The following is a 23,627-nucleotide window of genomic DNA, read 5'->3' as shown; positions in this document are numbered from 1 at the left end:
TTCTCCACCTACCTCTTCTGCCATGTGCCCTCAGGCGCTAATAGTAATAATATTGCAAACCCGTAATAAACATTGTGATCACTGCATAACAGGCAGACTAAAAAGGCTGAGGATAAATAAAAAAAAATAGAATTTTCCATTTATCTGTGAACGTATGTGTGTGTGTGTGAGAGGGAGAGAGAAAAGAGTTAGCTATTAAAGATCCCACGTAGCCACAGGCAAATTCTAACATCGTCTCCTTGCGGAGACCTTTTTTTTTTTAAGCAGAGATTACTCTGGCGGTTCAAGGTGCTATCGAGCTCTAACCAGGGACAATTACAAGGCTCCAGTTGGAGCCTCTGAGACGATGCTTACGTCTGATAAGGTTGAAGGGGAATAATGGAAGGAGGGAAGTGATAATGGATTGCTGAATGGGTGGGTTGAGGTATCATTGCCATAGAGCCTGGAGACAGAAGCAGCTGCTGATGCGGAGAGGGGTTTTTTTCTTTTTTCCCCATTTTGTTTCCATTTTCCCTGCACAAGAAAAAAATATCTCTGAACATAAACTTCAAAATGATTTTTTTTTCTCCTAGCTCCAAGCAACACCAGTAATACCACTCACCAGTAAGTTCTACGCCGTAAGAGCATTCATAAGACAGACCTGCATGCCCTGCCTCTCTCAGCACTCCATTCAAGAGGTTCAGAGACCATTTTTGTGTTCTCTGTCCGTCAGCACTTTGCTGAGGACCAGGACGGCCCCCCTGGCTGCTCTCAGCGCACCCAAGGAATAGCCCAGCACCGCATGCCTAACAGGGCCCGGCTGCACTGAGCCAGGGGGCCAGGGACATCCACCTGGCTGCAGGTGGGAGAGAGGAGCAACGTGTGCTTTCAAGGCCTTGAGTGTTCAATCCGGCCCTCCATGGGTTTGTTGGGCTGGGGTCCTCTCTGAGCCTGTCCAAAGGCAGGACACGTTCCCCACTGGACTGGGAGCGCACAGGGAAACCTGTGTGGCTCACTGTTCTCCGTCCGTTCACACGGAGAGCGGCCAGCCAGCGAACATGGTCATAAGTAAAGGATGAACATGCTTCCTTGCACACACCAAGGAGGCAAGAATAGGCTGAACTCTGTCTAAATCCTCCTTTTCTGGCCTGTTCTCACCAATCGGCCGGTCAGGACTTGGTCTTCATAAAGTCTTCAGGACTGGGTCTTCTACTAAGTTCATAAAGTTAGTATTGCTGGTAGAGTGGAAAATGTACTAATGGAGCCTCCACTATATTTTTGCTGAGATTTCCTTTCCCCAGGCCATATTCTAGCTGATAATCTCTTCAGTGCATTTTAATATCAAAAAAATAACAAAGCCTGTTGTTTTCCTCCTTTGATTACGAGATCCTTTTCTCTTTGGCAGATTCTTTTATCTTTCTTTTCTTTTTGGAAGTATAAAATTTGAGTGGGATTTGATTTTCCTCTTTTGTCAAGGGAAGATAGAGCTGCCTCTACCTTTTCCTCTAAACCATCAAAAGCCACCAAGACTCCACAGCCGTTGCCATCTCTCTAGACAGAGAGCGATTTCTGGAAAAGATCCGTATGAAGTCTTTCCTACACTGGAGGTGACAACACCCCTGTGATGTAAGCAAATATTGGAGTTCTTATGTGAAGAGAACATACACAACGTATTTTTACTTGGCCTAAGAAAAGATGCTCGCATTTTCCTTGTGGTGCCCACAGCTGGACAAATCACGGCCACTGGGGTAAAACATCTTCAGATAGACCTTTTCAAATGGTGAAGAGTGAATTACAAAACCAGGCTGTGATTTGCAGCCATGTCCTGACTAAAGCTTGCAGAGAGGTGGTGCCAAACACATATCAAACCCCAAAACCATGCTATTTGCCTTAAAGAACTCACAGTTTTTAAAAAACACTAATTTTGGAGTGGAATTATCTCACCTGTCTTTGAATATTGGCAGTGTCAGTAGCTAAGCTGGGGGGGTCAAGACTCATATGACAGCCCAGGGAGACAAATTCACCTTTATGGGCTACAACTCATCCAGCCTCTTCTGAAGGTCAGTCTTCAGATGGGATAGACCATGACCCAGAAATGTCCATTTCTCTCTGTAGACTCTAAAGCGAGCCTAAACAGAGAGTTCAGATGTAAACAAGCACTCGGTTCATCTCTAAATTCAGTGAGATCATATCTCATGTGGTGAAAGCAATTTGGCAGGTCAGAGGATTGCTTGCTCCAGTAGGTCTTCTGCTCACCTCTCCCCAAACACTGATGCACAGATCAAACAATTACTGGGGTAAATGGACCAGGGACAGCTGCAGCATTGCTCAGCAGGGGCATAGGGACACTCAGTGTCTCACTGAAGGGCAGAAGACCCCACGGGTAGGTTCACCCAGAGGGAGAGCGCCTGTTCCTGCATGCAGAGCTGCCATGATCCCCGCTCCCTGCTTGGTTCCCTTCCTGAGCATTTTGGTGGGACACAGAGGGCACTGAGAGCTTGATGTCACAGGGGGGGGTCTGGAAACAGGGTAGTGCTGGGGAAGGCCAGCAGGAAGATATGAGTGTGGAAGGCACACAGAAGAGACCAGACACCCACAGCACATTTTCACAGAGGGCACATAGAAATGGCAAAGTGTAACACATGAGCTTTTTCATTCCTTAATTTAAAAAAAAGGAAGAAGAAGTAGAAAAATCTGATGTAATCTGCAACAGTTGAAGATATTTGGTATTTTCTTGCATGCTACTTCCACGTACACTTTCTCCACGCCAAATTTCCCAGCTTGAGTCCTTGGGTGAGCTGAGAACACAGAGCTCTATGGTTTAAAGAGCCATGAGTTTCTGCACGAACTTCACACAAGCCTCCTCATCCATACTCCTTTTCAAAGAAACAGGAAGGAAAAAAGAGCAGGTAGTAGATGGGGAAATTCCTTTGTGCTCTCTGCCATTGTAATAGACTGAAATAAAGCAACTGCTTTGTGCTGCTAGGAGAGGGAAGATGATATCTGTCCAGGTTATCCCTGGATACTGAGTCCAAAACCATTTCAACTAAGATCAGTCGCTTAAAAAAAAAAAAAAAAAGTTGATTTTCTTTCCAGCTCTTGGAAGTGAATCTATTTGGTGTCAGGCTGAAAGAAGACAGCGTGTAAGTAACTGAGAAAGTGTTTACTCAGTGAATTAGTTCAGCTTTCATTGTGCACAGAGGATTATGGCCTCAGCAGTGGATGAGCTCCATTTCAGGCTGGAGTGGCTCACTTAGCTACCTCCAGGGCAGGACTAATTATCATAGGACTTAGGCCATTAAAGGGCTTTAACTACCAGTGCTCTCTCCCAGGTCTGGATTAACTGTTTGCCTAGAGCAAACCACCTAGATAACCATTCTTCCTAATGGTCTGCTTTGATTCCTCTGCCCCCACTGCCCACCCCTTGTGCCTTTAAACTTTACGTTATTGGCAGATCTGGAACAATAGCTAAGAATATTAACACCATTGCTGCAAAATGTCAAAGGGGTTTTGTTGCACATTTTTTTCCTCTCTTTTGCTTTATCATTGCTAAAGCAATTTTAGGAAATACTCTTTTGCATGGCAGAGGGCCCTCACCTGACTCAGGTGGATTAGGAGGGGCTACTCAACAGGCATGACCCCAAGGGAAAATACCAAGGTACCCACAGAGCCCAGCTCTGTCTCACACTGCTGTCTACATGACAATAATGCTGGCAGAAGGCTTTGTTGCGTGAAGCACTCAGCATAGAAATAGCAAAAGACTATTGTGCCCTGAGGTGCTAAGTAGGCAAGATGAGAGCAAAATTATTACCCCACTTCATAGAAGAGCTGATATACAACGAGCTTAAATGGCTTGCCCAAGGTAACAGATGGACTGCGTAGCAGAGGCTGGCCTACTTCTTCTCATTAAAATGTTTGAAAGATTATCTCATTATCCTTCCAACATCAGCATTCTGAACTCTTCTGGGATGCTGGCACATCTGGGTAGTTTTCAGGCTGGAAGGGAGGTGATTGAAGGAGGTATGAATCAAGACTATAAAATCACATGCAGTCTGGACAGACAGCACTTGGCTGTTCACAGCTCCTGTCAGTAGGAGACCTCAGGTGGGCATCAAAAGAGACTAGCTGGTGGCACGTTGCAAACAAAATAGGTGGTTCTTCACACCGCAAAGCCTGGCAGTGCCTTCTCCCAGGATGTTTGTGCTGAAAGCCTACATGGGTTCAAAACCATGGAAGAAGAATTCCTTAAGAGAGGTTTTGTACAAAGATACCACTTCTAGTTCTGGAAGCTCTGAGGAACCGGTGGCTGGAAGCTGGAGGAGTACTTTTAGGAGACACCACCTTATCCTTTCCCTGTTCATAATAACGCTCTAAAATCTCTCCTCAGCACCTGCTTTTGTCAGTGGCTGGAGAGAGAAGGGTAGAATAGGTGGACTTCTGGTCTGCTCTTACATTCGTGCTCTCAATCATAAGGCTGCAGAGGTGCTCAGTTTCATACGGTGTTCATAGCCTTCTCAAGGTCAGGAAGGTTATGTGTGCGTAAGGGTAAACGCGAACTCAAAAAGCCAAGACAGAGGTAAAACAAAGCGCAGAAGAGAGTGCTTGGGACAGAACCTGTGCACAGCCTGCACAGATTAAACCAACTCAGATTATCTGAATAAAGTCAAATACCTGCAGCCAGGTCTTGCCAACTATATGGCCATGAACACTGCTGAAGCCTGAGGGCCTGCACTACTACACACCTCCGCTGGAGCTTGCACCTGCCACAGGGATCTTTGGGGGGTTCTCCTTTCCAACACGCCGGGAACACACAATATTTGAAGGCAGCCTGTCCAGCAGCATTTTTATTCTTCCTTGGACGCTTTCCCCATCCCTTTGTTGACAGTCTTTATTGGATAAATAGATCATACATTTTATAACCCAGCTGACAACTTACACAAGACAGCTGTATATGTCTCTTGTGGATGGTTGAAACATGCCAAAATTGTTCTGCTGCTTCGTCTATATGGAAATTGTTTAATTTCTGCCTTCCTCTGATCTCTTACTCTGACAATAATGGGGTTTAGTACTTTCCCTTCTTGCCCCTGCTGCAGGCGTGAACTAGACTACAAGACAAACTGCTTGCTGGAGTTCAAGTTATTTGTTGTTCGCAGATGAATGGATCTGGTTTTCATTTCCTATGATTCTGAATATTAAATTCCTTCTCCTTGTCATTTACCCATTGCTTGACATCATCTGCTTTCAACTCATTCTTTCCTCATCGCATCCAAAAGTGATCATGTTGAAGCCCATTAAGACAGACAGAACTGAAGCAACTCACTAAAGAAAAGGCAGGCAGTTGTGAAGCAACAGGCAGGTACCTTTAAAGAAGAGACTTTTCTCAAAGATAAAATAGACCCTCTGAAGTTTTCCTCTCTCAGTATCAAAGATACTCCAAGCATGGATTATTGCTGAGATATCTGCATATGAAACCTACCAAGAGAGTCGCAAAAGAAAACAGAGCTGGAATAATCTGGAGTAAGCAGATCTGTTCTGTCCTCACTGAGCAAACCAAAGACTGGACACTTTCAGAGGCAGTGACTGTCTCTTACCGTGTGCCTGCTCAGCACAGTGAGACCCTGACCCACTTTGCAGCAGAAAGGATAACTGTGGTGAGACAAGAACTGCAGTGCTAAGGCCAGGCAAATTTAATTCCCCCAGTGTCTTCCACTTTCAGTGACCTCAGGGGCATGTGTTACCCTTCTTCTGTCAGCTGGAGCCAGGCACATTGAGGGTAATCACGAAACAGAGAGCAAGTACCCACTGAGGGTTTGCAGCTGTGTCCTTTGTTTCATCTTTAGTGATTGTCACCTGGTGGTTTGGTGCAGGTGAAACACAGGAAGAGCATTAATTAGTGGCTCACCACTAGTTTAAGCTCTTATCCTTGCTATATCTCTCCTGATTTTCTGGAGCATGGCAACTCGATAACTACCTTCATATAAAGCCCAAGAATCTTGCTAAATTACAGGTGCTCTTACACTTTCACACTTGGTTCTGTAGCAATGGGATCCATTAGACCCTTACCATGGCCAGTCCTGGAGCCAGGAGACTGAACAAGGTGGATGATGGCTCTGGTTGACTGGGACCATGGGGTCTCTGTTTCTATACATGCTCCTCTACCTCAGAGGTTAAGGAGTCTGCCACCACATCTCATGAACAGGAGGAGTTCTTTATGGCAAGTGAGAGAAGTTCACACTGCAGACGCAGAAGACTAGTGTGGAAAGTAGCTGAACACATCATCCCTCAGAAATAGGTTTCCCTAGAGGCTTACTCTAAACAGGAGAGTGGTACCAAGAAAAAGAGAAGAGACACTTGAAACAAAGAGCAATGTTAGCTGGCAACTGAGAACAGTTGCCCTAGGGGGAAAAAAAAAAAAAGGAATAACCCATTCCACATACACACAACAGCATGTTATGGGAGAACAGCTAATCTTGTAGCATAGGCACAGAACTCAGCACTGGGAGGAGATAATGAAGACCAGGAGCTCTTGTGTTACAGGTCAGCTGCTGGGACCCAGCTTTACATCTTCTCTGCAGACACAACAGGCATTGTCACACAATGTCACTATGCCTGCAAGAGATAAGCTCCTGGATGAAAAGCAGCTGGCTGAAGCTCAAGCCAGGCAAGATGGAAGTGATGCTTCTAGGAAAGAGAGAAGTGATTCAGACATTTTCCAAGGCAATGCTGACACACTCTTCCCCCTTGCACAGAGAGGAACACTAATGGCCGGGGACTCCATTTAATCCTCAAGGCATGCTAGTCATCAGCAAACTCTGGGTGCCTAGGTCACTCTTCCACTTCCCCCTTTCTTTCTAGGAATGCTGGCAAGGCATAGTACTTATGCCTGCTCATCAAGACCAATATGAAATGCCTCTTCTCTAAGATAAGGTGGCCATCATCTGACCAAGAAAAGTGGCAAAGAACAGAGGATGCCAGTGAGCTGGAGCAGACTTCCTCTCCTTACCCAGGCATGAACCCACTTTGGGGGCACAGCAGCTTCTGTAGGAACTAGAAGGGCCCATTAAGGATGAGGGTGATAGATGGAATAGGAAGAACAGTCCTGGTCATCCAAGGAAGGAGACTCTCCATATGTTTGGACACATGAGCTCTTAATTAGGTCCTTACAAACAATAGCAACACGTGAGGAAGTTATTCCACAAGTAGAAGAATTAATGAATTGCATTTTCTTCTGGACTTAAATTTCTACACCCCTTCCACAATAGCCACAACTCCCAAGAGAACTTCCAGTCATACTCCTCAGTTTCCCCTGCCCATGAAGTCTTCTCTATCCCTGGCTTGCCCTCATATTCTCTTATTGCCTCTTAAGGGCAAGAGGCAATACATGCTGACTAGCCAGCCAATAGGCCAAACCAGAGGGATGTTATTGAACATATACTACAATCTTACAGTCAGAGCACAGCAAGAACTGGCTGCTCCCCAGGAGACAGGGAGCCAGGATCCAAGGGTGATAACACCTCTGGCAGGGCAGGGACTTCCTCAGCCAGGGTCCCATCTCACAGTACCCAAATGAGAAGAGCAGGGCAGACCCAGAGACCATGGCCAGGTTCAAGCAAGAGTCCCGACCATCAGGAAAGTTCACAGGGATGAGGCAGGTCTGAGGTGAAGCCAGGAAGCTAGCCTGAAGGTCAAGATCAGGTCCACCGATTACCAGATAGGCCCATAGCAACAAGGCACGTCCACGGTCAAGATGGGAAGTCAGTCCACAGATCAGCATCTGGATCAAAAGTAGCCATGGCCAGACACAGGCATGGCTCTGTGACAGAGCTGGAGACCAATCCTCCTCCTGACCAGCCCAGGCAGGGCCTGAAGGCCATGGGCTGAGCTGAAATGGGCTCCCATGTTGGGGTGGGGGGGGAGGGGCAATGCCCCAGGTGATGCTGCTCAGGGCAATTACAGCTTATTAGCGCACTCAGCGCCTTGCCATTTCCCTCCTTGTATTAAGATGCAAGTTCCTACAAAACTCATAACATCTAAATTAGCTTGAAGCTTTTCTCTCTCTCCTAATTTGGCTGAAAGTGGACAAGGTTCTGAAATTATGGCAAAAGGAGAAAAAATACTGCAGCATAGGCCTTGCTTCCTTAGGAATCAAGCAGAAATGAGGAGAGACGAGCTTATTATCAAATAATCTGCTTGCCAAGGTGATGTAGAGCTGGGCAAACAGTGCAGAAGTTATCTCTTAAGTGCTTGTATCCAGAGTTAATTTAATTAACTAATTGCCCAGTGTTTAGAGCAGTCACCTGGCAAATGGCAGTTCCTGCTGCATCTCATGGATTAGCCAATTGAATTTGAATTTTCCCTTTCTCTTTCCCTTTTCTCTTCTCCTATGCACGCCTTTTATGAGACATAGGGATTCTTTTCTAATAGAAAATTCACAAGATCTCAGTCTCGTTCCACCATGGCATAAAGACCAAACAACAAAAACGCAGAATTCCTCATGAAATAGAATTCATGTTTTCTATCCAGCTCTCCCAGAAGAAAGGGCAAGAAGTATCCTCATTGGCAGCTCTACAATACCGTCTCCAAGGACACTTTCCTCCTAATCCCCAGTAACTGGAAGATTTTTGTGCCCTGAAGCGTGAAGGTTTATGTCTCTTCCACAGCGCTGGGTGTTTTGTTTAAAAGTCAGAGCATTACAACTTCTAAAATAGCATCTGTGTACCCTTCCCATGGATGCTCTGGCAACAGAGATCTGCTGACTCAGGTCTTTGGCAGTAACTTCTTTTATAATGCTGTAAGCAAATGCCCTGGGGTGAGAAAGCTCAGAGACCGAGTGAGGCAAGGGGAGTGCTTGTATATCCTTCTGCTGGAAGCAGGGAGGAAAAGGAGACCGAGTGACTTGCTAATCACTCAAGCACCTGGGCTGTTGGCTGTTCACATCCAATCTCTAGGGTAAAACGTATTCACACAGGGAAAACCTCGGACCCGCTCACGGCGTCCTTGTCAGTGGACCACAAGCAGATGGTTGCTCTCAACAAATGAGGTTTAACATCAGCTCTCGTGAGATGTGTATGCCTCTAGTGGGCTTAGAGGTGATTGCAATCAGGCATGGTAGGGACAGAGAAAAGTAGTCTGACCCCGTGTTCCTCGGCGACACTGTCGGTTGGATGCCCCTCCTTTGGGTCACATTGTGGTAAAGGCACTAGCAGTTGTCATCCACGAAGGGACCTTGAAGGGACAACTGTGTGCTCAGTGGCCTGCTCCAGATCATATCCACTTGGAGAGCGCTTCTGGCGCCTGTGACTTCCTACACATTTTCTTCTGCTGAACAGCAAAGTTTCTGGTCTTCCTTTGTCTGCACCTGATGCAGAGCTCCTTGCAATTGCTGTCTCCTTCCATGCAGTCAAGGGACTGCAGATCTGGGATACGTTTTCTAAAAGTTGGACTGCCAACTGTTCTGCCCATTAAAGTTCGACATCTACCTCACATGAACCACTTTCTCCTCTTATGCAGAGCGCATTCAACTTCTCAGCGGTGCACAAAGAAAATTCAAGCATTTTTAGGGAAAAATAAATATGCTCTCATGGATATGTATAAAATTGCCTGAGTCTGTGTGGTGAAACTGCGTTTTCTCCTCTATCGACTTGCTCCTTCCTCCTCTTAACACGTGGAACAAATGTCTCTTTCAGACCGTGATGAGGTAACTTGGAGAGGTCGGCAGAATTGCTGCAGTCGGACCCTGGGCTGGTTTTATTTTTCTGTTGAACCTTGATGGAAACGCATGCACAGCAAGTCAGGGCCTGTCCTTTTTCCTTTCTCCTTTCTCTCTCTCTCTCTCTCTTTTTTTTTTTTTTTATTTCTTCCAGGAGTGCTGATGATAAGAAAAGCAATGTCTAAATCTTCTTAATGGTGTTTATGCAAGCAGTTTTGCTTAGCTGCAGTCTCTGCTACCCCCTCCCTCGTCCACCCTCCCCTCCCATCTTCCTGCTAATATCGCTGCTTCATTCCTTTCCCTGTTGGCTATTACTATGGACTACAGCGAATCTAAAACTAAATAATCCCCTTAGTGTCAAGTTTTCTGGGCTGAGCAAATAAATCTAACCAAATGCATTATCTAGGTAGAGGAGGCTGTTGTAAGGGGGAAAAAAGATAAAAGCTATTTTACTTTAAGGCAAAGAGTGAAACCATCATTTTTCATTTGCATTGTACTTTTAAAGTTTTTAAAATTTTATTTTAACTTTACTGTTCAATCCCTTTCTCTTTCCATTGTAATTTAAAAAAAATAAATAAATGCAGCAAAGCTTCCGATTTCAAGCATTAAAGAGAGGGAGAAAGACCCCAGATAAGGTGCCATTCAAATCCCCCTCTCAGACGGGTAATTCTGATCAGGCAGTAAAGCAGTCTAAATAAATAAACCCTTCCCCACTTCCCCCCTTTCCCGGGGGAGGAGGACGAAGGATATTAGAAAACTCATTTAGGGGAGGAAGAGCAAACGGAAGATCTGCATGTTGCAGGACTAGACGGAGAGGTCTGCTGTGTTTTCATGCTGCCTCGTATTCTTGAGTTGGCAGCTCAGGGGCTTCCTGCCTGCCTCTGCGCGCGTGTGTGGGTGGGGTGGGAATGGAGTCCCAGGGCTCGGAGGCAGGACTAAGCCAAACCTGGGGACAAAACGCTTCAGACGTGAAGAACCGAATGCTTGATCTCCATTTTCTTCTGACAGGTCTTGGAAAACGCGGGGAGAGACACGGGGAGCTTTTAGCCAGTTATTCCCTTCTGCGAGTCCAGGGTAGATCTGCAGCCGGTATAAACCGACGGAGTCCGGTTGCGTTTGCAGCAGCCAAAAATCTGGCCTACGCCGTCCCCATAGTCGTTGGCATCCACGCGTGAACCTGGTTTGCTTGGCCATGCCCTCTTTGCCAGCCTTCCTTATTTTTCTTATGTCCGTATTGCATGTGGTCTGGGGAAAGGGTGGAGGCATCCTCAGCCAGGCAATTTCTGTGAATAGGCAGCCTCCTGAATTGCTTGCATGTATAAACAGCCTAAATAACCCAATACTGGAACCATTTATCTGCATTCACCTTCTCACATATTGGTTCTTATCAAGTGCAGACCGGATTAAGAAGATGCCTAGCATGGCTTTTGCAAAATCAGAACCTGACTCAAACACTTCTGTAAAATCAAAGCTCTGTCATTTTGGCCTGCATAAGTGAAAAACTGAATGGGATGCTGGTTTTGGATCCACAAACTTGAGGAAGAACAGAAAGATCTCAAACTATTGGAGCTAGATGCAATAACAGTGTGAAGTACTGCTCTTTTCACATACCCCCAAAGTCTCTCCTCTCCCATTTCAATGCTTTTTTTTTTTTCCACTTGAACTTCATCTTTGGAATAATTTAGCCAATAACTTTTTCTCTGTATTTAGTTTAATCCCTTTGTATGCGTTCTTGACTTGGTTCCCTGTCCCTCTAGCCAGCCTGCTTAGGTGATCTGCCCTTGAGATCCACGATAAAAATCCCTCCTTATTTATTTGGGCAGATATCACTGATTGAAACTGATCTTATGCCTCTTTCTTTCCCCTTCTTTTTTTTTCCAAACAACACTTAATTTTTTCCCCAGACCTCTCTAGTTTAGACATAAAACCCCAGGAAGGGGAACAGAGGGTTTGGTCTATCAGTTCTTTTTATAAATCTTCTCTAAAGAAATAAAATCTAAGGCACAATGCACATTGGAAATAAACAGCAAAGAAAACTCCATTGCACTTTGGGATGTGGATCTGCAATAGACATCACGAATAACCGCAGGCCAGCTCTTGACCTGCTATTGGCCAGCACAGCAGGACACCAGCTGAGGACCAGGCTCAGTCAATTTGCAATACAATGGTGCAAGCATCTTGCTCATTTTATTCTAATACTGCCTTAAACATCTGCACAAAACCGCCTGCTGGACTGTAGATCAACTCCAAAAATATTCAGAGGAACAGCTGGAATTTTCGATAAACAAGCTGAAGTCTATTTATCTGAAAAGATCTCATTGGATTACCCAGGTGCCCTAAGACATTCTGCAATTCCTTCAATGGTCTTATAGCATCACCAATACTTGCCTTCCCTGGAAAAAACACCAGATGCAATGAAATGCACATATATATTATTTTCTATAAATCCTGGGTGTAATTTCTGCATGCGTTAGCACTCATTTCTGGGACCTAGAGAAAACTCATGCATGCTTCCATAAGCTACTACTGATGTATAAAGTCCTAGTAAACGTGTACTGGTACACCCTGAGCTTTCTGCATTGCCAGAAAGTACTTCCCTATTCAGAGCTCACGTGCGGTGGCCTGCAGTGAAAATAGCCTTGGCCGCTGCTCACATTTTCATGTTGCCTGGAATTTCCTTACACTAAGTTTTTCTCTGTACTGTATCTCGGGAGCATCCCCGTGAAACAAGCGATGACTTTTAAAAGACAGTTTTGGTGATGGTTTTTACCCACTCCACTTGCAGCTCTGTTTTTCTGTGCAATTATGAATGGCTGAAGTTCATCACCCCTGAGATCTGCCCACTCCTGAGAAGATATTTACCAAAACAAATTTTCTCCTCCTACTGGCTACAGGTGTCCCTTTGGCCATAATGGGAAGGTCTTGGAGGATGGGGTGTCTTTGTCAGCTTTTTGGTCACGGGGAGTTTTTCTCTCTAAGTGCAATTTTGTTACCCCAAATTACATCTGATATCTCTTTTTCTCTTTGGGAGTTACTCCTTACACACTTGAACTTTCTAGAAACAAATGACTTACTTAACGAAATAAAAGCCAAAGTTCATAGGCATCATATGCAGAACTAATAATCAAACATGAATACACTTGAAAATGCTTATGATTTTCCTCCCTTAAAAAACTACCTCTTTTTCTTCTGATAATGCTCTTTCTCCTGTGTCCATAGCAGACCGTGGGGCTAACACAGACGTATTCAGAGTGACTCTTACACAAAGGCTTACTAGTGCCAAAACAGACTTCAGTGCAGAAACATTTCTCAATAAAGCCACTTTCATAGTGGGCTACATGTTCTCCTCAAGAAAGGAGCGTCATATCCTACTGCCTAACTGAATATTGTGATCCCAGAAGGGAACCTACTTTTTAAGTTAAAATTGTAGAAACTTTTCGATGTTCCTCTGTTGACTTCCTCAGGGTTTCTGTCTCTCACTTCTGAGAGGTTACGGTTTCTCATGGCGACATTTCTAACTTGAAAAGACCTACTATCACCTTTTTTTGTTCTACCTCATCAATACGTTGAGAAGAGGGTGTGTTTTAAATGCTTCAGCTCTCTGCTGTTTTGATGAGTGGAGCTGAATACAAACATAGTCCCCACAAAATTCCTGAGTGCTTCCCTGAAGGGGAGCTGGGTTTCTCCAGCGCACACAGTGAAGGCACAACCAAGCCCTGCGGCGACAGCCCCACGGCATGTTTGCTTTGCAACGCCCCCGCTGCCAATCTGCTGAGCCAGATCAACCTCTCAGATCACGTGGCAGGAGACCAAAGCTAAGAAGGGTCCATTTTAATCGCTGCAGATGGAAGGAAGAAATGGCAGGTTTCACTACCTGCAGCTTCTCTCATAATCTCTGCTAAACACATGATAAACGCAGCATTGCCAGCTCCTGACTTTAGCATGTCTCCTGTGGTCTTGGTCATGTTCTCAAAAGCCCAGGCACGTGGTTGCAGTGGGAGCGGAACTGGTGGCTCTCCACTTTCTGTATCATTTATAAAAACTCAGTCCCCATGGTTTTAAGGGAAAAAGAGTTGAAAAGGTGACACAAATGCAAATGTGATTAACATGATGATGGCCTCAGAAACTATGAAAATAACTGAAAAAGACAGTGTGCTTTTGAAGATGTTTCCAGATCTGCATTAGGCCTCCTGGACCCAGCTTCTGTTTGTTGCAGGGATCTGGGTGCCTGAACCGCATCCTCATTCAGAGCAGGGCTACTCTTGCTCTAACTGCTGGCCAGAAAGCAGTGTTTCAGCACACAGGTCTTCCTTATTTTCTTTCAGCAGTACATTCCCTTTGAGCTCAATGTCAATATCCAGCTTTAACTACCCGGCTTAAGTAGCTGACGGTCAGCTGCTTCCCCCCCACAGTGGCTGGTTGCCTGTCCTCTCGCTCCTGTAGTTAGAAACTCCCAGACCTTTCCCCTGGGCCTGTACAGGAGACAGCGCCATTAATGTGAGCCAGGCAGAATCACAGAATAACTGAGGTTGGGTGAGACCTTGGGGTCTGGGGTCCAACCTTCTACACAGAGCAGGGCCAGCTTCAAAACTAGACCAGGTTTCTCAGGGCCTTCTCCAGTCACAGCTCCACAACTCTCTGGGCTCCTGTATTCAGCGTGAAGAGTTTTGTCTTCTGTCCATCTGAAGTTCACCTTGTTGTAACTTGTGTCCGTCGTCTCTTGTGCGCCTTCACTGTGCAACTTTTGGGCCGTTGACTCTGTCTTCTCTATAAACCCATTTTAAGCAGTGGAACACTGTAATCAGGCTGCCCCTTCACCTCTTCTCCATTTTGAACAAACGCAGCTCTTAGGCTCTCCTTGAACATCATGTGCTTCAAAACCCTCTTGGTGGCTCTCTGCTGGACACACTCCAGTTTGTCAGCCTCCTATTTGTGCTAGGGAGCCCGACACAGGCCACAGTACTCCAGATGTGGCCACACGAGTGCTGAAAAGGTGCAAAAAAAATCATTTCCCTTGCCCTACTGACTGTGCTGCTACTGGTGCAGCCAATATGCAGTTAGCCTGCATCTCTGCAAGGGTGCACAGCTGATTCCTGTTCAACTCAGTGTTCCTCAGGACCCCCCGGTCCTTCTCTGCAGACCTCTTTCAGAGTGCTGTGGATGGGACAGCAGGATATCCTACCTACTTCTCCTTGACGTGAAAATTCTCCTTCGACAGTGAGACAACCTGTAAAAGGGTCTCTAGCCTCAGTGGAGCAGTACACCAGTTGCTTTCTTGTGAGGTGCCACCTTGCTCCTAAGCAGAGGATAACAATTGCTTTTCATTGTTTGCCTGTTGCCCAAACGCCTAGCTGCAGTTCAAGAAGTTGTTCAGCAGAACATCGTGTCTTACAAAAATATCAATTTTACGGAGATCTTTTACACTCTTAGGTTTAGACCTGTGATTTACAGTTATCTTGAAGCTTTTCCTGAAGCTTCATGTTTGTGATTCTTGCCTGATGCTCTGTCATGCACTTTTTCTGCCTCTTCCTGTTTTATATAAGGCTGAATCACTATTGTCTACTGGGGTACTCTGCCAGATGACTATCTGGGCTGGGGCTGGGGCAAGGAGCCAGCATGGATTTAGTCTGTCATATGATTTACAGGATTTCTGGGCTCAAGCCTGGAGGGGTTGGGAGGAGGAGAAGGACCAGGAGCCAAGCAGAGACAAGACAGTCTTGGGACATGAGGCAGCAAGAGCAGGGAGCAGAATTTGCTGCAGGTATTTCTTAACAGTGGGTTTTGTTGAACCAGACCAGACTGACTCCAGCACAACCCTGACTGTATCTCTGTACCACAGCTCCGCAGTGCTGCAGCGACCAACTCTAACTAGCTCCTCCTAGCTAGACAAGAGGTCTGTCCTTCTGCACCAGAACTCCTTTTTGCAGTTTCATTGCCCTTTTGCCCTCTGAAGGCGAGGTTCGTAAGTGGGTCTAGTAACAAAACAGCAGGAACTGATATTCCACCTTTTGAAATTCCACCACCAGTCTGTGCTAATTATTCACACATTTTTTTGGGGGGGGGTGGCCTTTTTAGTTCAGACACAGGAACAAAAGTGATTTGTCCTGATCCCTCCGGTTAGGAGTGCCAAAGGTGTCTCTTCTCTTGGAGCTCAGACACGCTTGTACATTACTGTGATGGAACAAGCTACCACATGCTGCACCGCTCCTGGTATCTGGCTGCGTGCTCTCTTACCCCTTGACAAATGCAACATAATTTGAGATGCTTCAGGCCACAGTGAAAGCTGGGAAAGTTGAGCCAAGCTGCTCCTGCCATAGGGTAGGAACACACCTATGGAGGGTCGCTGTCTGGGATGTGACACGTGGTAGCTGGCAGTCAGATGTCTAAGCAAGGGTCAGCCAATGGCCAAGAGAAAAGCAGATATTTAGATGCTGTTATTGACGACGTCACTAACACGCAGCTTCACTGCAGCCTTCACTGGTTTACACAGCGGCTTATTAGCCCTTAGTGGCTTAATTAAGTAATTTGCTGACGTTTGCTGCACTAGATCTTTGCTTCTGCCAAAATCAGCTGAATCTGCTCTCACCTTGGCTCTTACGCACACCATCTACCCTTTTCTTCATAAACTAAACATTCCCAAACTCAGGCAGTTTTCCACATGTATTCTTATACTTTTAGGAACCTGGTGAGTACATTTTTGCTGTCTTCTCCCAGCATGTTTGAGACCCGTATGTAGATTGCTCCGTCTTGTGTTTTCCTTATTATCCCCGGCTTATCACTTGGCACTGATTTAACTGCCCAGTGTCTCAGCCCCAAGTAACTTCACTGCTTTGGCTGTTTGTGATGCTTTTCTGCTGGGCACAAAAACCCGACTACCAAGGTATGTTGTTTCTAGGCAAACATTTTTACTGGTATGTGCCGCTCTTTGGCACCAAGCCTTGTACATCACTGTACAGGCTGGTGCTGCTGCTCTGCTGCTCTGTCTGGACCTCCCTGTTCAGTGGCAGCAAGCAGACTTTATGGTCCGTTCAGCCCATGAAGGATAGCAGGCAAATTGCTCACAGCTCCTAACCGCTGCAAGCGTTACCTTGCAATCTGGGTGTATCCCTCTCCCGTGGCTTTTGTGAACAAGCTGCAACTAGAAAAAATTTCCAGTGCTGCTGCACCAGATCGCTGCTTCTGCCAAAATCAGCTGAATCTGCTCTCACCATTGTTCTTAAGCAGATGATTTACCTAGAGGTTTGTTTTTGTCTCTCTATTCTTTATCCTGCTGATTGCCGTAGGTTTCTAACAGTTTTGAGCTGGTGACAGACGACAAACGTGAGAAAAGTCTACTAAAAATGGGACCATCTTAAATCAGGTTGCCAGCTTTCTGTCACTGCAACATTCCAGGGCTGGGAGTGCGTGATGGCTTTGACCTTGATTGTATTGATGATAATCCATCTGTACAAACAGTATATATACATAGTATGCAGAAAACATTTTTCTTTATGTAGCTTTTTAGGGGCACAGGAACATGGGACTGGAAGGGACTATCTATGTCCACTAAATAGGTGTGTCTCTTCATTCTACTCCTTTTATAATCTGATATATTTTCATCTTTTTTTTTTTTTTTTGGCTCCTGCCAGTTCACAGCTTTTTTGGGAGACTGTTTCAGTCTTCTCATGGTCACAGATTTCCTGCCTAAATTTATTCATGGCTACTTTAATCTCACCTTGCTCTTGTGCCGGTGCTGCCCTTCCACTGGAGCAGTTCTTTTCTCTCCCTCCTGTTTAACCCCCTGATATATTTGTCGCATATCCCCCCCAGCCTTCTTTTGTTGGAGTAACGAAGGCAAGCTCTCTCTGCCCCGTCTGTGTGCCAGGTTTCTCTCCCCCTGCCCACTGCCTTAGCCCTCCCAAACCACAGCTCCTGGTGAATCTGTCTCTCCTCAGCAGCAGGTGACTGGGATATACGGCACTTTTCCCAACAAGGACTCACCAGTGCAGTGCACAGTGCCATTAATAATTCCATCTCTCTACTGGAAAAACTTTGCTTGAGACATCGTAGAACTGCATTTGCTTTCATACGCGTGTGTTACATCTGCACCGCAACTCTTCTTGCAATCAAGCACCTAACCCGGCTTCCTCTCCTTCTGCATTCCCCCCTAAAACACGCTGCTGCCTCTCCATCCTTGACTTTGGCTCTCCCTTCCAGGCCTCAGGCCCCTGCCGCTGTGACCCAGGCCTGTGTATTGTGCCATGTTTCTTTTATCTTCGGACATGCTCCATTTTCTTTCTGAAGCAGATGTTTTAGTTTTGGCTTAACGCGATGCCCAGGATGTCCCTGGACCATCACATCCTATCTCTGGCCTTTGCTTGACTGGACTTTGCTGGCTGGCTGAGTGCTGAGTGTAATGTGCAAAGTCAAAGCTCATTCCCATCCTTTCTCCTAATCCTGTGGCACAATAGTTTCCTGTGAGATGTCTATGCATTTTTGTTGCTCTTCACGAGGAAAGAAGTCTCAAAAGACGTCTCATTAGCAGCAACAGTGTTATCCTTCTAGCTCAGCTTTGCTGGATCTCACTTCATCTGGTTAATGTTCCCACTGACCTGTAGATTCACCCTCCCGCTCCCCACCACCATCTGAGGCAGGAGACCATTCTCCAGACAACTCTTAGACACCAGATAATTCACAGGTACTCAGCTCCACCAAGGCTTGAGAGGGACAGGTTTTCCCACTGAACTTTGTTTACATCACAGACCTTAGACATACAGATTTTCCCCACCTCCCTACTCCTGGACAAAGCAACTAATGATTACAGGCTCTAACATTATTCATGTGTAACTTCTGGCATGTCTTCTGGGATTTTAAAAGGGTATAAATTCTGGAAACAACCATTAAATCCCACCTACCTGCCAGCCAGCTGCAGTCCCCTGACTTGTCAGTACCTTCTGCCTAGCACTTCAGTCCTTAGGAAGGTTTCCAGGTTGCGCTCCCCTAACCACTGGCTATTTCCCTCCTGGCACTCCCAGAGAGGAGACTGTCGCAAAGCCTGATTCCACAGCCTCTATCTTTCTGATTGCATGTTGCTCTTTTCCTCTCAGTTGTCCTCATGACAGCAAGGAGTGCACAACGTACCTGGTTACAGCACAAACATTTTGGATTGTCCACTGGCAATACTGCGATGAGAGTTGCAGGAGATAATGTGTCTCGAGAGACAGTAATCACCAAACGATTTCATCACGACTCTGTAATTATTTCCAGGTCCACTTCCTTAAGTGGAAAAACCTTAATAATTTATTTATCCTCTTTCCCCATTGGACACAGGAGCTTGTGAAATCGTATCTCGTTGATGTCTCTGGGTAGCTAGATTGAAATCCAAATTCTGCAGAAAATTGGTCCCCATTTACACAGAATCACAGAACGGTTGAGGTTGGAAGGGACCTCTGGAGATCATCTAGTCCAACCCTGCTACTCAAGCAGGGTCCTCTAGAGCACATTGCACAGGATCGCGTCCAGACGGGTTTTGAATATCGCCAGCGAAGGAGACTCCACAACCTCTCTGGACAACCTGTTCCAGTGCTCAGGCACCCTCACAGTGAAGAAGGTTTTCCTCAGATTCAGATGGAACTTCCTGTGGTTCAGTTCATGCCTGTTGCCTCTTGTCCTGTCACTGGGCACCACGGAGAAGAGGCTGGCCTCATCCTCTCGACACCCCCCCTTCAGAGACTTGTACACACTGATGAGATTGCCTGTCAGTCTTCTCTCCTCCAGACTGAACAGGCCCAGCTCTTGCAGTCTTTCTTCCGAGGAGAGATGCTCCAGTCCCCTCATCCTCTTTGGAGCCCTCCGCTGGACTCTCTCCAGTAGAGCCATGTCTCTCTTGTCCTGGGGAGCCCAGAACTGGACACAGTACTCCAGGTGAGGCCTCGCCAGGGCTGAGGAGAGGGGCAGGATCACCTCCCTCCACCTGCTGGCAACACTCTGCCTAATGCACCCCAGGAGACCATTGGCCTTCTTGGCCACAAGGGCACACTGCTGGCTCATGGTTAACCTGTCATCCACCAGGACACCCAGGTCCTTCTCTGCAGAGCTGCTTTCCAGGAGGTCAACCCCCAACCTGGTGCAGCGGTTGCTATCACTTAATGCCCCACATGGACTGCTGAGCACGCTGTGCACCCAGGTGCACCGTTTCTGACATAATTCAGACAGAGGAGGAAAGGGTCGTGGTCTCGCTGGGTCTGGTGGTGTCTCTCCATGCTGAACCAGGGGACTGCACTCCACCCTGTGGCAGGCTTTCTCCCTTTATTCAGGAACTCACACCTGTATTATGCATACGTTTTGTGCCTCGATTTATCTGAGGTATCTGATTTGTGGGCAAGGATGTTGCATAGACTCACTTCCACTGTAAAACAGCTGCTCAGCGGTAAGTCATTAAGTTCACTCCAGGACACAGGACCAAGCAATGGGTGGTGGCAGGTTCCACATCCTTCCACAGCCAGGAAGGGCAGTGTTTTCCAGGGAATAAATGCAGGTGTAGTTCCAGAGACCTACAGGAGTAAGAGGAAGTCACAGAGGATGAGTTTATTCTGCGAACATCCCAAAACATTAAAAAAATTACATTTTTAAAAACTTAATTCCACTGAACACATTCCTTCTACTTAAAATTTTATTCCAAGGTTGCCCAAGAGCTTTTAAAAATTCATGCAGCACATCTTCATTAAGATAAAGCCACACGAGGCCAAGGGAATAGCAAGAATTACAACTCATTCAAAATATACTATGCTACAAAGGGAGGAATTTTGGCTAGAGATGCTGGAGGAAGTATGCGATCAAAAACTGGAGCAAGAGTTCTGTTGAGGCCAGAAATTCCACTTTGGCACTTACAACTCCCCTTTGTTTCAAATAAGAACATTCCCTGCAAAGTCCTAAAATTAGTCACGAAAGTGTTTAGAATCATTTGAGATAGATCAAAGCATTGCATTTCCATTGTGACATCATTCACTGCCGTTGCTTACAAGGGGATTTTTAAAACATGAAAAAAAGTGATCCTGAAGCACAAAGTGAAAGTGTTTCCTCCTCCAAATATGAAAGTGGGATATGATAGGAAAGTGGGTCTCAGGATTGTCACAACTTCATTTCCCTTGTTGTGTTTTCCTCTCCTGATTTAATTGCTGACAAAATCAGCATCGTTTTTGAAGCCTGTAAGTGCTGGTGCTAGCATGATGGCCAATAAAATAATCCACCTAAGTAGATCTGTCCTGTTCTAACAGAAACGAAAACATACAGAGCACTGAAGCTTGGTTTTGGCAGTTTTTCTGACCCCTTTTCATAACCTAAGAATAAAAGAAAAACAATAAACAAAAACAGAAAAGGCATTTACATGCAAGGTCCAGCTTTCCCATAGAACTCATTGTCTTCAGACACGACTTAGCCCAAGTATTTAGTGAAATTCAAACAAAGACTGGCCTTTTACATAGGGGAAGAGCAAGATACGATGCCGATTTCAGGGAAGCGGGTGTTTTGGAAGAGATGGGAGTCTTGAGAGTTGTGGCAACGATCCGTAACTAAGGAGAGCTGGGGTGAAATGAGATTGCGCGGTGCACGCTGCAGTGTGACGCACGCGGCGGTGGCCGCTGCAGGCCAACCGGGGGGGACGGTAGCTCAGATCCTGCTCGTTCCCCGGGACAGTTCAGATCTGCCCAACGCAGACGGGGCGCTGGCATTTCAAAAGCCAAACCTGAAAGCTTGCCCCACAGCACTCTTGGAGCCCTCACTTACCCGGAGAGCTGCAGACACTCCCTAAATAAATTCCTGCGGGTCACGCTGATTGACTGAATGTTTGTAGTCATCAAGTTTGCGCTCTAATCCGTTCGCTTTCAACTAAGTATCCGGGGAGGACTCTTCCCCGAGCATCCGGAGGCTGCACAAGGCAGCGGATGGAGCCAGAAGGGGGGTTTGCCGGTGGGGACTAAAAGAGTGGGAAAGGTGGGGGAAGAAAGCAGAGGTATTTTTAAGATGCTGATTTAGAGCGCCATTAAAAATGCTGCCCACATAGCCTTTTAACCCTCAAAGATATCAGATAACTTTTTCCCTGCTGCGAGATGAAGTGGCTGTCATTATCTGCGAAGGTCTGTATCATATTGGAATCTGCCGGCGCAGGTCAGGGAGTCCGTGGTGTTCTGGTCCCAGCTCCAGCACTGAATTACATTTCCCAGGCACAATGGCTGCAGAATGGGTGGGTGCTTTGTCATTTAAACTGCATAAAGAGGCAGAAATTGATTTTTATTGTGGATCTTCATATCTAATAAAGCTCTGAGGGGCTCTTTTCTTCTCCGATTGAATGGCCATTGAATGCTTTCAATCTAGCTCTGTGTTTCATGCCTAAACTGAATAGTGGCAGGAGGAAAATAGATGGGGGGAAGAGAGGCCAAGTCACTTTCCAGATTGAAAAGGATACAGAAGAGAAATAAATAAAAAAATAAAATAAAAAAAAGTAAAAATGAATGAAAAAAAGCTATTTAAGTGGAAAGGGGAACTTTTCTGAAGCTAAGAAAAAATTGCTTTTTGCAATGCGGGCGCGCGTGCTTGCGCTTGCGGCCGCATGCATGGCGGCGCAGATGCATGTGGCTGTGTGGTGGTGTGAAAAGACACAGCACTCACTGAAAATGTGGAACCTGATGTTACCTGCATCTTGACTCTCTGCTTTGGGACTGGAAGTTTCCTGTTGCCTCATCAAGACATATATTGAGACTTCCTATCAAAGAGCTGCCCAGTGTGTGTTGCCTTTAATAACTGATATTTTGCTTAGGCTGCTATAACATGGGAATGACTCCGTTTGTGTTGATTTTGATTAGAGGAGGGATTGTTTTAGAATACAATGTTTTTGAATGTAATTAGTACCTAGTTCATCACATCCTCATCAAATCTCCAAGAGACAATAATACATAGCGGCTTTTCTGTGACTCTTTGATATGTATTGCTCATTTAGTCCTGTTGCCCATGGCAAACCCTGTTTAGTCATAAAAGTTAACAAGATCAGTAGAGCTAGCATTAGTTGATCTTGCTGATGGTCTGATCTAAGGTCCTAAGGAGTCCTCCTGTAACACCAAATCCCAGAATCTCAGAATAGTTGGGGTTGGAAGGGACCTTTAGAGATCAATTAGTCCAAACCCCCTGCTCAAGCACAGTCACCTAGAGCAGGTCGCCCAGGACCGTGTCCAGATGGCTTTTGAACAGTTCCAAGGACAGAGACTCCACAACCTCTCTGGACAACCTGTTCCAGCGATCTGTCACCCTCACAGTAAGAACGTTTCTTCTTACGTTCATTCAGACCTTCCTGCGTTTCAGTTTGGGCCCATTGTCTCTCGTCCTGTCATTAGGCACTACTGAAAAGAGTCTGGCCCCATCCTCTTTACACCCTCCCTTCAGATATTGAGATGCATTGACGAGATCCCCCCTCAGTCTTCTCTTCTCCAGGATCAACAGTCCCAGATCTCTCAGTCCTTCCTCATATGAGAGATGTTCCAGTCCCTTAATCAGGTTAGTAACCCTTTGCTGGACTTGCTCCAGTAGCTCCATCTCTCTTATAGTGGGCACCAGCACTGGACCCAGCACTCCAGGGGTGGCCTCCGCAGGGCTGAGCAGAGGGGAAGGATCATCTCCCTCGACCTGCTGGCAAAGATCTTCCTAATGCAACCCAGGATGCCATTGACCTTCTTAGCCAAAAGGGCACATTGCTGGCTCATGGTCCTCCACAGAAAAGCCCTGGGCTGTTGGAAGACTGCTGATAGAAAGGATGGCTAGAAATTTGACTGTCCCTCTGTGAAAATCATGGAGCAGAACAAGTTTTTCGGAGAGTGGGAGAAGGAGAACTGCCAAGAAGTGTCTGCCCTACTATCATCCCATGGCAATGTTCAGCATGAATCGTTGTGAAAGGACCAGACATTCTCACCAC

The sequence above is a fragment of the Struthio camelus genome, chromosome 9, assembly GCF_040807025.1.
Source record: "Struthio camelus isolate bStrCam1 chromosome 9, bStrCam1.hap1, whole genome shotgun sequence".
Taxonomy (NCBI): Eukaryota; Metazoa; Chordata; class Aves; order Struthioniformes; family Struthionidae; genus Struthio; species Struthio camelus.
Note: the sequence above shows the minus strand (reverse complement) of the source record.